The sequence below is a fragment of the Phoenix dactylifera genome, chromosome 10, assembly GCF_009389715.1.
Source record: "Phoenix dactylifera cultivar Barhee BC4 chromosome 10, palm_55x_up_171113_PBpolish2nd_filt_p, whole genome shotgun sequence".
Classification (NCBI taxonomy): Eukaryota; Viridiplantae; Streptophyta; class Magnoliopsida; order Arecales; family Arecaceae; genus Phoenix; species Phoenix dactylifera.
In genome coordinates, this window is record NC_052401.1 from 10,992,946 (window position 1) to 11,005,483 (window position 12,538).

Genomic DNA, 12,538 nt, shown 5'->3' on the forward strand with positions numbered 1-12,538 from the left:
TTGTGAGATGGCTGATCTAAATGAAGATGCGGGGAGTCACCACAATCGAGAACGAGAACCCCATGTTATGACTCTAAGACAATACCTACAACCGGCTAGGACTAGTCAACCATCATGCATAATTTTTTCTGATAATGTAGGACATTTTGACATCAAACCCGGGGTAATTCAATTACTGCCCAAGTTTCACGGGTTAGAATTCGAGAGTCCGTATCTTCATTTAAAAGATTTTGAAGAATTGAGTATTACATTTAGAGTGCCAAACGTCACCGAGGATGTCCTCAAATTGACATTGTTCCCTTTCTCTCTAAAGGATAAGGCCAAAACATGGCTAAACTCTTTGCGACCTAGATCAATAAGAAATTGGCAAGATATGCAGAGAGAATTTTTAAAGAAGTTCTTCCCCATACAAAGGACTAACTTTTTGAAAAGACATATCAGCAATTTCCAACAAAAAGATAATGAAACATTTTATGAATGTTGGGAAAGATTTAAAGACCTTCTTCTCTCATGCCCTCATCACGGATTCGAAACCTGGAGAACCATTAGCTTCTTTTATGAAGGTTTATCTCCACAGTTGAAACAGTTTGTAGAGACCATGTGCAATGGTAGATTTTTAGAAAAACACCCTGATGAAGCGTGGGAGTATTTGGATTCCCTTGCTGAGACTGCCCAACTTTGGGATAACGGGGATAGAAACAACAAGTCTTTGCCTAAGCCTACTAGCTCTGTACAGGGAGGCCTTTACAACCTCAGAACTGAGGATGATCTTCATGCTAAAATGGCAGCCCTCACTAGGAAGGTAGAAGAAATTGAGCTTAGGAAGGTTGAGCCTGTCAAAACTATAGAGCTTAGAAACGAGTGTTGTGGCATCTGCGATATGTCGGGTCATACCACTACAGATTGCCCCACCATACCGGCATTCAAAGAAGTCTTGCACGATCAAGCAAATGCTATGAACTCCTACCAAAAGCCTTATAACGATCCATACTCGAATACCTATAACCCTGGTTGGAAGAATCATCCAAACTTTAGGTGGAGAAATGATCATCCTCAACAGTCACACCATTCAGCTCCTCCACCTGCACATCCTACTTTTGCATCACCACCCTCTCAAAAGCCAAATATCGAGGATACCTTGCAATCCATACAAACTTTTCTACAAGGTCAAGTTAATATCAATGCTCAAAATACTCGAAATTTTGAAGACATAAGGAACCAATTGTCAATGTTGACTACCGTCCTAAGTACCCAAGAGAAGGGTAAGCTTCCAGCTCAACCCCAACCTAACCCACAAATGCACGGTAGTAATAATACGGCTCCTTCTAGTTCGCATACAGAACATGCAAAGAGCATCATGACTTTGCGTAATGGGAAAGTCATTGATCAAACCGTCCAATTGAGACCGCAAGTCACTTCTAATTCTGATGCTCCCAAAGTCGATGAAAGGGACAAAGAAGAAGTTGAGGTTCCAACTTCTACCGAGAAAGTTGAATGTCCTTTTCCTCCACCTTTTCCACAACGGTTAAAGCCGTTGCAAAAGCTCGAACCTAATTATGAAATTCTTGAGCTTTTTAAACAAGTAAAGATCAACATACATCTTCTTGATGCAATCAAACAAGTACCCTCATATGCCAAATTTTTGAAGGACTTGTGTACTGTTAAGCGCCGATTAAATGTTAAGAAGAAGGCATTTTTAACTGAAAATGTGAGTGCTATTTTGCAGCACAACATTCTCCCTAAATATAAAGATCCAGGTTGCCCAACCATCTCATGCATCATAGGTGACTTTAGGATAGAGCGAGCATTGTTAGATTTAGGGGCAAGTGTGAATCTGTTGCCATATTCTGTATATGAGCAACTTGGTTTAGGTGAGTTGAAGCCAACCCCCGTCACTTTGCAATTAGCTGACAGGTTAGTTAAAATTCCAAGGAGGATTATCGAGGATGTATTAGTCCAAGTAGACAAGTTCTACTTTTCTGTCGATTTTATTGTATTGGACACACATCCGGCTTCGAACTCACAGTCTCAGATTCCGGTCATTTTAGGACGTCCATTCCTTGCAACTTCTAATGCATTGATTAATTGTAGGAATGGCGTCATGAAGCTTTCTTTTGGTAACATGACCTTAGAATTGAACATTTTTAATGTGTGCAAACAACCCAATGATCCCGAAGAGAGTAAGGAGGTTGATTGGGTTGAAACCATCGCAGAAGATTATTTGTTAGCTAAAGCAATTAACGACCCATTCAATGATAGCTTAATTGATTGGTGTCCTAATGGAACCAATGATGATGATTTGTCAGTCACACCTATTGTGGATAATCTGGATATCAAGATGGTCAATAGGTGGAGACCAAAAGAAGGAGAATTTGAGAGATTGTCGCCTCGAGAGGTGAAAATAGTACCATCCCATGAGCAAGCACCCAAGCTCAAATTGAAACCCTTACCAAAGGAACTTAAGTATGCTTTTCTTGGACCCGAAGATACTTTTTCTGTAATCATCTCGTCTGGACTTGATCATACCCAAGAAAGAAAATTAATTGATGTTTTAAAGAATCATAAAGGAGCCTTAGGGTGGTCTATTGCCGATTTAAAGGGACTTAGCCCCTTAATTTGCACGCACCGGATATATTTGGAGGATAATGCCAAAACCACAAGGCAAATGCAACGAAGGTTGAATCCTACAATGAGAGATGTGGTTAAGGCAGAAGTCCTCAAGTTGCTTGACGTGGGTATTATTTATCCAATTTCCGACAGCAAGTGGGTAAGCCCTACTCAAGTCGTTCCTAAGAAATCGGGTTTGACGGTAGTAGAAAATGAACAAGGTGAACTAGTTGCAACTCGTGTCCCGACGAGTTGGCGCATGTGTGTTGACTACCGAAAGCTGAATTTGGTCACACGAAAGGATCACTTTCCTCTACCCTTCCTAGACCAAGTATTGGAGAGGGTTGCAGGGCATGATTTCTATTGTTTTCTCGATGGCTATTCGGGATATTATCAAATTGAAATTTCACCAGAAGATCAAGAGAAGACTACCTTCACTTGTCCTTTTGGCACATTTGCTTTCCGACGAATGCCATTCGGGTTGTGTAATGCACCTGCAACATTCCAAAGATGCATGCTCAGCATCTTTGAAGACATGAACGAGAAATTTTTGGAAGTGTTCATGGACGACTTCTCCGTTTTTGGCGACACATTTGATGATTGCCTGTCACATTTACAAGCTGTCTTAGCTCGATGTATGGAAAAGAATTTGATACTGAATTGGGAGAAATGCCACTTCATGGTGCCAAAGGGAATTGTCTTAGGACATATTGTTTCATCGAAGGGCATGGAAGTAGATAGAGCTAAGACTGATTTAATTGCTAAGCTATCTGCACCCAAGACGGTTAGAGATGTTAGATCATTTTTGGGTCACGCCGGATTTTATAGGAGATTCATCAAGGACTTTAGTGTCATATCTCGACCATTATGTAATCTCCTATCCCTTGATACACCATTCAATTGGACTGAAACTTGCCAAGATGCATTCGAGAAGTTAAAGTCTATGCTTAGCACTGCACCCATCGTTCGACCACCCGATTGGTCATTACCTTTTGAGATTATGTGCGACGCTAGCGACTATGCAATAGGAGCTGTCTTAGGACAACGCAAGGATAATAAGCCATATGTCATTTACTATGCAAGCAAAACCTTAAACGATGCTCTGAATTACACTACCACCGAAAAGGAATTGCTTGCAGTAGTATTTGCCTTAGATAAATTTCGCTCTTATATCCTTGGTGCTCCTATTGTTATCTTCACGGACCATGCGGCACTAAAATATTTGTTGGATAAGAAAGAGGCCAAACCACGCTTAATACGATGGATACTTCTACTCCAAGAATTTGACATCACTATCAAAGATAAAAAAGGAGTAGAGAATGTGGTTGCTGACCATTTATCACGATTAGTTTTTCATGATTCAGTGCCACAATTTTCCATCAAGGACTCATTCCCTGAAGAGCAGTTGTTTGCACTTTCTAGTATACCATGGCATGCAGATATTGTAAATTTTCTTGTTACTAGCCGGATGCCGGAGCATTGGGGGTCGACAGATAGAAAATTTTTTTTGCGCGAAGTAAAGAATTATTACTATGACGAATCCTATTTGTTTAAATATTGCAATGATCAAATCTTTAGACGATGCATACCGGATCATGATATACAAAGCGTACTTTCTTTCTGCCACACTGATGCTTGCGGTGGACACTTTGCCTCTAAGAAAACTGTTGCAAAAGTTTTGCAATGTGGTTTCTATTGGCCCACTATGTTCAAAGATGCCCACGAGTTCTGCAAGACATGTGATCCATGTCAACGTATTGGAAGTCTAACTCGTAGGCAAATGATGCCTCTTCAACCCATTACTATTATCGAAATTTTCGATTGTTGGGGTATCGATTTTATGGGCCCATTCCCACCGTCTTTTGGATATGAGTACATTTTAGTCAGTGTCGAATATGTGTCCAAATGGGTAGAAGCTGTTGCTTGTAAGACCAATGATCACAAACCCGTCCTGAAGTTTTTAAAAGAAAATATTTTTTCACGATTTGGGATGCCTAAGGTCATAATTAGTGATGGTGGAAAACACTTTTGTAATAAGCCTTTTGAGACATTATTAAAAAAGTATGGTGTCACCCACAAAGTTGCTACCCCATATCACCCGCAAACTAGTGGCCAAGTAGAATTAGCCAATAGGGAGATCAAGCGTATTTTAGAGAAAACGGTGAACCCATCACGAAAAGATTGGTCCTTGAAACTATCAGATGCATTATGGGCCTATCGTACTGCATACAAAACCATTCTTGGCATGTCTCCCTACCGGCTAGTCTACGGTAAAGCGTGTCATTTGCCCGTAGAAATAGAACATAAATCGTATTGGGCAATTAGAAAATTGAATTTTGATTTACAAGATGCCGGTCTAGCTAGAAAATTGCAATTAAACGAGCTTAATGAGATTCGCAGAGATGCTTATGACAACGCTAAAATTTGCAAAGAACGAATAAAGATCTTACATGATAAATCAATTTTGAAAAAATCTTTTGAACCTTTGCAAAAAGTTCTTTTATATGATTCCCGCTTACATCTGTTTCCTGGTAAGTTACGATCAAGATGGACAGGTCCCTACATCATAAAAACTGTTTTTCCACATGGGGCGGTAGAGATTGAGAATCCACGGGATGGTAGAATTTTTAAGGTAAATGGACACAGGTTAAAACCTTTTCTTGAGAATTTTTCAGATGAAGAGGATTCCTTTTCCTTGGGGGAGCCTTCTTATGACTGAACATGAAGGCAAAGGTATGTGTATATTAGTCAGAATTATTTTTCTAGTTTTGTAAGTCTTATTTTCTGGATATCAGCAGCTCAAGGTATTCCTCTTCTCTCCAATATTATTTTCTCTACTGTCTCTCGTATATAGTTTTCTTGTATCTATTACATTGAGGACAATGCAATGTTTAAGTTGGGGGGAGGGAAGTATTTTGATTAAAAAAAAAAAAAAATTTGCATTCTTTTCTAAGCAAATGCACATGTATTTTCATATTGAGTTTGTGCAACTATTACGGCAAGGAACACATGCATATTATGACTGATCAGAGACCTATTATTAGATCCCCGCACATGTACTTAATGATTATAGGAAGGCCTCAGGAGTTCATATTTGTTTAATGCATTTTTATTAAGCCGTATCTGTAAAAGAAGTACGAGTATCCTTGTCCGTACTATAAGGTTCATGATTTGGTTTTCACATAAAGATAGAGGTTGAATACCCTGGCTAGATCACCTAAGTGCCTTATGTTCCGACCTTGGTTGACCTATAGTCACGATGCAGTCACGTTATATGGTTCAGTTTACCTTCTCTATTTTGAAAAAAAAAATTTAAAATAAATAAATAAATGAGGAGATGACAAGTCTAACTTCGTGGTGTAGTTTGGTTCGAGTAATTAAGCCCGAGGGGTGTTTTCACCTAATGCCTTGAGCCAACTGTATCAAGAGTCATTGGCCGAAAACTCGCTACATGGACCTTGCTAGAGCCTAAGGGGGTTGGACTATTGTAATCACCATATGTCTGAAAAAAGAAAAAAAAAAATGAATAGGGTTGGTCGGGCTGAACCCAGTGACATGTGGTAATGGCTGGTTTGACTCCATTGTATTGGACCTTTGTGTACTTTGGATATTTAGTTGGGATTGATAGCTCTTTCTTTACATACGAACCATTCTTGACAATTTTAGACAACATGAGATATTCCGAAAATTTGATGGATCAGGCCCTAATAAACTGTAGTAAACACTTGTGAACTTGAGTAGTACACCTAAAATTCAAGCGGTACCATGTTGTGGTGGAGGTATTAGTGCTCTAAGAAAGTCATCTGTTTATGCATACTACACTTCAGTATTACCCTTGCTTTGATAGTTGCCATGCTTGAAAAAAAATATATATCACGTGTGCATTGACTTAAATTTCATTATATATCATTTTATGAATGATGTTTGTGGGTAACATCACTGCAAACCCTCACGAGACAACACTCGTCCACTAGGGTAACCTAGAGGTTTAACGGCTTGTTGCACGTGCTAAGTGCAATCGTGATACCCTACGAAAGTGGGTACATATCTTAGTTTTATGTCTTTAACTTTAATAAAAAGTCAAATGATTGACCAACACTTTTTGTACTCTCATATTATTATTTGCTCGTTAATTGTTAGAGACTAGCAATAAGCTAGTTGGGGGGTGTGATGAGAGCACAAAAGTGCGATTTACACATCACTTAAATTAGTATTACTGCTAATAAATAATGATAAAAGTATTGCATTAATATTATATTTTTTTGAGGGGTGCAGGTTATCATAAACTAGAGATAAAATGTACATTTGGTACAATTGGGTTCAGAAAGATGCATGGCCCCAAGACGTACGCACCCAATCTCACTATGGCGTGGTCGAACCTATCATTTATCAAGCCCACAACCACAAATAGCAGTCAAGCCTAATCACACTGGAGCAACACTTGGCGACTATCCAGAGGGAACGAGCAATGAAACATCTAAGGAAAGATCATCCTAGAACTACACATCATCAACCTATGGCCTAGAGAATGATCAGCAGATGCTTGGCACGGTGGAGAGCATGCCATATTTCAGCCATCCAGACATCCCGTTCGTTCGCTCATCCCAGCTTCGCAATTCAACCCTCCGCGAGTCCGAGTTTCATCCCCTGCATCCGTGAGCCAGCGTCTTTGGCGATTCTCCCAGATTCCACCTCACCAACGATCAACGCCCGCATCCAAGCTTCCGGATTCCCAGCATCCGCACGACGTCCACGTCCGCGATCACCTCCGGCATCCGTCTCGTCCGCGTTCTCCTCCTTCTCAGCCTCACAACCTGAGCATGTCCGCGATCACCTCCCAAGCATCCGCCCAAGCCCGTGAAACCTCCCAGCCGTCCGTGATCAGCTCCCTTCCGGGCGTCCTCCAGATCGCGCTCCTCCACAGCGATCAGCGCCTCCCAGCCGTTCATAAGCCTCAACCCGCATCTCGGCGACCTCCTAGCAGTCCGCGATCAGCCCCGAGCCCGTGATCCCAGCTCCCGTATCAAGTCCCGAGCATCCCAGCCATTCCGCCTCCTCCATCGCGTCCGTTCTCAGCGCCGGATCCGGCCGAGATCAGCTCCTCCAACGCCTCAGCCTCACGCGCCCAAGACCCAGCCGTTTGCCTCTAAAGCATTGATTCCAGCGCATTCCGAAGATCCATGGAGGGAGAGAGTTGATTATAAAAGGTAGTCGGCTGAGAGGGAGGGGGGTTCTCATCGGGAAAACAGAGGAGCCTCTGCGATTGAAGGGAGGAGTTGGGCGGCGGCAGGGGAAAGAAAAGAGAAGAAGGAAACAGGGTATGCCCTGTTTCCGAAAAGAAAAAAAAAGAAAAAAATAGGGAAGAGGTGATGTTTGTAATGAGAGCCTAATTCCTTTGGCAAAGGGTGATGGATGAACCCTTGGCATGTTGCTTTCATCAAGTATACTCTAAATTTGTATTCTAATTGTTTAATATCCATTGGTATGATTTTGATTCTTGCTTACTCATCTATAAGATAGATCTTTTATGGTTTATATATATATTGATGCATGGATTGTTTTGATGCTTGATTTATCGTAGACGTAATCGGCACGATAAATACTTGGATGTTGAATTCATGTTCTAAGATTGTATACTCCATGATTAGAACTATTTTATCATATTAATCCTTAATCAAGAATCGCCGAGTTTATTTATTGAAAGTAATATTGTTAAGGAGGATTCCGGATCCCTAGCCATCTCTATATTCTTGAACGTTGTTTAATCACATATTATTCTCTGCTTTTAATTTCTAAAGATCAACTAAAAATTACATCTGAAATTACGCTAATAATCCATATTTCGTTCCCTGAGGAATCGACCTCGGACTCCCGAGTTATATTACTTGTGCGATTCTCCTGCACTTGGGAGAACAGTTTTATTTTTGCACCAGGAAGCTTCGTGGACGGCTGCTGGGCGGAGGAGGAGCGATCTTGGCGTGATCCGTGGAGGAGATTGACACGGATGCGGTGGATGCTGATTCGGGAAGCGGTGAGATGCGGTTCGAGATCGCCGGAGATTGGATCACGGCTGGGGCTTCCTTCTTCGGATGCTGGGATTTCGGGCGTTGCTGGCACGGAGGCTGGCACGCGGAAGGACTTCCTTCTTTGGTTGCTGGTTTGGGAGTGGGATCGACGGGATGCTTACTGGCACGGTGGCTGGCACGGTGGACTGATGATGAAGCGTGATCCGTGGACGATGGGATTCCGGGAGGTGGGGACGCGGGCTGGTGAATTCCTTCTTCTCCCCTTCTTTCGCACGGGATCACAGGCGCGCTTGGATCGGGAGCAAGGGAAGGGCGGTGATGCACTGCGGGCGGCTTGGATTTTCCTTTCCCTCGTAAGATGGGAGCTGGGAGACACCAAGTTCTGTCCAATTAGTCATATAGAAAAAAAAATAGTATGATATGAAATTTGGCTTGTAGACGGGTCATCTATCCTGGCTGGAGGTCAAGTGCAATTCTTTCAAGTCATGGGTCACCCAGCACCTTATAGTTATGACATAGCCAATTTAGATTTGCCCAAAATTATTTTCCAAAAGCACAAAAGAAATGGACCTGATTCGGACCCAAACCCGACTCGGATCCGAACCTGACTCGGGCCCGATTTGAAGTCAAATTTGTACTCAATGTGCATTTTATCCTTAATTTATACTAATCTATGTTAAACCCAAATATAATATTAATCCAGTAAATTTATCATTATCGGTTAACAATAACACTAATTTTAGTAACATGTAGGTCGCACTTTTGTGCTCTCATCACAACCCCCAACTAGCTTATTGCTAGTCTCTAGCAATTCAGTGCGAAAATGATAAAATGAGAGAGCAAAAGTGTTAATTATTATATAAATATCCTAAGATAAATACTCACTTTCGTAGAGCATTACGATTGCACTTAGCACGTGCAACAAGCCTTTAAACCCCTAGTTACCCTAGTGGACGAGTGTTGTCTCGTGAGGGTTTGCAGTGAAGTCACCCACAAACTTCAATCCCAAAATAAAATTTGATTTGTGAAATGAAAGTCTTATTTCAAGTACATAACTGATAAGAATTTCAAAAGCACACAAGGTTTTAATTACTAAGTAGCCCAATTTCTAGGTTAGTATGCAATTTAAGTTGAAGTTATTAAGTTTTCCGTTAGGAAGTTGTAAGACTTATTTATACTTGAGTGCTCAGTGAAGTTTGGACCATGCACAAGCTAAGGTTTTGGATCTCCAAAATATCGCTAATTAGTAGTTTCCAAGAATTGGTCGGACAAGACCTATTTGCTGATTCAAAATCATCTTTTCTGCAGGATTTCGAGAGCTGTGGATGTTTACTTTAATACCTCATGGGCTTTATCTGTAATATTCCAGTTTACTCGAATTTTTACAACGACGGCTTTCACACTATTGTCTTTCTTAAGGTCAGTATACATTTTTTTTTCATTTTTTTTTTGTTTTTTGTTTTTTTTTTGCATTAAAGAGAAATGATAATGTATATATTGTGCACTTTTACTCCTGTGATGATTCCTCCATGTAGCAAGCAATTAGTCGACAATTCTCACACCAGTTGGCATGAGGTGTCGGGCATCAAGACTCCCCTACGGACCTATGCTCGGGTTTCTCATTACAAGCCCGCTGACCTTTGACAATAGGTAGCCCTTTTCGATGTACCTGACTAAATCCACCATTTTTTTTTTTTTGGATCAGAAAAAGATGGTTCATCGGGATTCGAGGTTGCTACCATATTCTCAACACAATGTCGAACCTATACCTTAGAAAATGCAGGCCAGATGTGTTGTGAAATTCAAAGTACTAATTAGCTTACAACTCACTAAAAGGAACTTAATAAAAAGAACTCACTTTGCACTACTTCCAACTAGTCATTGGGCTCTTAGATTTTATATACCTTGTGTGTTGTATATTTTTTTTTTTCAAAAATTTTAACTAAAAACTTTTTTTTTTATATAAAATTTCAAATGCGTAAAAATACCCCCAAACCTAAATCTAACATTGTCCTCAATGTTAAAGAAAATTTAAAGCAGTAAGAGGACAGAGGAGAGGTTACCTGATATGGGTGGGTAAATTGAAAAGTGGGGCAAAATCCCCCAAACCTGCATGTTAGTAAGGTATGGTTTTAAACGATGTCCATTGACTTGAAAGGACCTACCATCCTTGGTATTGCATATTACTACTGCACCATGTGGGTGCACTTTCTCTACTGTGTATGGGCCAGTCCAGCGAGATTTAAGTTTTCCAGGGAATAGATGTAATCGAAAATCATATAGAAGGGCTTTTTGTCCTTGGTGAAATTCCTTACGAATGATCATTTTATCATGCATGATCTTCATGCGATCTTTGTACTTTTTGGCACACTCGTAAGCATCGTTTCTAATTTCTTCAAGCTCATCGAGTTGAAGCTTCCTATGTTCTCCTGCTTTGTCAAGATCGAAATTTAAATGTTTAATTGCCCAATAGGCCTTGTGTTCTAACTCGACAGGTAAATGGCAAGCCTTGCCATAGACAGTTTTATATGGAGACATTCCAATTGGTGTTTTGTAAGCCGTCCGATATGCCCACAGTGCATCTGTTAGCCTAAGAGACCAATCCTTCCGAGATGTATGAACAGTTTTTTCAAGGATGGTCTTGATCTCCCGATTGGAAATTTCGACTTGTCCACTTGTTTGTGGATGATATGGTGTACTGACCTTGTGATTAATGTTGTACTTTCTCATAAGGGCTTTAAAGATTTTATTACAAAAATGTTTCCCCCCATCACTAATGATAGCACAAGGGGTGCCAAAACGAGCAAAGATAGATTCTTTAAGGAACTTGATCACCACTTTGTGATCATTGGTCTTACACGCGATAGCCTCAATCCATTTTGATACATAGTCAACTGCCACAAGAATGTACTGATGCCCAAACGATATAGGAAAAGGACCCATAAAATCAATACCCCAAACATCGAAAATTTCTATAATTAAGATAGGGTTCAGGGGCATCTCATTCTTTCTCGAAAGTTTTCCTAATCGTTGACATCGATCGCAAGATTTACAATAGTCATGCGCATCTCGAAAAAGTGTGGGCCAATAAAATCCGCACTGCAAAACTTTTGCAGCAGTTTTCTTTCCACTAAAATGACCACCACAAGCATGGTCATGACAAAAGAAAAGGACATTCCTTTGATCGTGTTCAGGGATGCATCGTCTGATGATTTGATCAGGACAGTATTTGAACAAGTATGGTTCATCCCAAAAATACCATTTTACACGAGCTAGGAAGCGGAATTTCTCTTGTTTGGTCCATGAACAGGGTATTCGTTCAGTAACTAGATAGTTGACTACATCAGCATACCATGGAACATTGGTATGGGAAATCATCATTAGTTGTTCATCAGGGAAGGTCTCGGACACAGGCATGGATTCTCCGGATGATTCGACAATTAATCTGGACAAGTGGTCAGCTACAACATTTTTAGATCCCTTTTTATCTCGTATTTCAAGATCAAATTCTTGAAGCAATAGGATCCAACAAATGAGTCTTGCCTTGGCATCCTTTTTTGTGAGAAGGTACTTAAGGGCGGCATGATCAGAATAAATAAGGATCTTGGATCCTATCAGATAGGGACGAAATTTGTCAAGAGCAAAGACAACAGCCAACAACTCTTTTTCAGTTGTAGAATAGTTAAGTTGGGCGTCATTCAGAGTTTTGCTCGCATAATGAATCACGTGGGGAAGCTTCCCCACTCGCTGACCTAGGACGGCACCTATTGCATAATCAGATGCATCACACATGATTTCAAATGGCAGATTCCAATCAGGGGACCTTATGATGGGTGCTGAGGTTAGTTCAGACTTTAATCTTTCGAAAGCAGTTATACAAATTGGCGAAAAATTAAAAATAGCAT

The 12,538-nt window shown here is 40.7% G+C and overlaps 1 non-coding gene across 1 annotated transcript; it reads right to left on the reverse strand.

The window, feature by feature from the left end:
* Nucleotides 1–419: 419 nt before the first annotated feature.
* On the reverse strand, nt 420–528 carry LOC120112268. Its single transcript, XR_005513746.1, has one exon. It is a non-coding gene; the product is annotated as a small nucleolar RNA R71 (small nucleolar RNA).
* Between the last annotated feature and the right edge of the window lie 12,010 nt (nt 529–12,538).